Below are 1,472 nucleotides of genomic sequence, written 5' to 3' on the forward strand. Positions count from 1 at the left end.
AGTGTGCAATTATTTTCAGTAAAACCAAAGTCCCTTTAAGACAAGTCATTTCACTCGGCGGCCATCTTTGAAACGCCTCTCGGGCATCCTGGGCATCATGCAATCTCTTTGAATGGGGAAACATCAAATTCTCCAAAACTGTTCGCCAACCTTACGATTAAATTTCATATTTGAAATCACCAATGAAATCTAACTACAACCGGCTCATAAATTTAGTTTCTAAACGCTCGAATCATGACAAAAAAAAAACTGTATTTTTCAGGTTGGATCAAGCTAATGCACATGCGCAGACCAAAATGCGCGTCTCTTCGGAGGCGCGCGTCTGACTGTTTCTATAGAAACCGGTGATTCTAACGGCCGCTGAAGTGACGCGATGACTTTAACAGTCGGCGATTGGCTCTTATTTAGAAGGCGGGACTTATTCCGCCATATTGCGCGTTACACTTTCTCCCATTCAAAACAATACGAGTGACACGTCTTGTGGTATTCTATCCACAAGTTTCCTACGCCCCATGAGGCCTTGCGTCAAACGTGGGAGCATCTTCCGGTTCGAAGTAAATAAGATGGACGTGACACTCATTCATTCAACAGTTGACAGTCATTCAAGATTTAACGATCCAAACTTGTGAACGTTTGTTCTTTACTTAAAGATGTAAGATTCCAGCATCAATATTTGAAAAAAAAAAAAAAAAAAAAAAAAAAAACTTCTTATTCCTATCCTTTCACTTCCTCTAATCCCTCGTAGTTTAGGATAATCTGAGCACTGCCTATAACTTGTATTATGAGCACTTCTTGTCTATTTGCCTCATCATGGCGACTCGCTTGTTGTATTCCTCACTAGTAAGTCGCTTTGGATAAAAGCGTCTGCCAAATGAATAAATGTAAATGTACAATGTTTTACAATAAAAAATGTTACAGTAATAGTAATGTATTAATTTATGTCAGGAGTGCACATCAATCACGCTAAATCTAACTGATATTTATACTGACATAAAAAGAAAACACATACCTATTCAGTTGCGCCTGCTTCCATTTATTTACGATCACGAGAACGCAAAAAACTACTCCACTAAGGCTTTTAAATCCAAAGGCTTACACATTTAGAAATATATTGATAACATACGCTGTGTTTACGTCACTTTTCTGAGCATTTCTATTTATTTTCCTCTAAATTATGCGATGATTGCTGTCCGAGGATGTTTGCGCGATCTCTCCGTCTATCTATCCTGATCCTTTCAGCCAGAGCAACAGAGGGAGCTCATGAGAAGACACACAGGAGTTATGAGTTATACGAGTTAACCGGAGTGTGTGAATCTGTGAAAGATATGCATTTGTCAGGAATCAGCAGGCACAGGGAAGAGACAGATAAAACATTAAACCAAATAAATACACGATTATAATAATATAATAATTAAATAAGTCTTCGTTCCTCAAGTAGTCTCTGATATTTTCCATAAACGTGTGCATTATCG

Source organism: Megalobrama amblycephala, linkage group LG4 (assembly GCF_018812025.1).
Source record: "Megalobrama amblycephala isolate DHTTF-2021 linkage group LG4, ASM1881202v1, whole genome shotgun sequence".
Taxonomy (NCBI): domain Eukaryota; kingdom Metazoa; phylum Chordata; class Actinopteri; order Cypriniformes; family Xenocyprididae; genus Megalobrama; species Megalobrama amblycephala.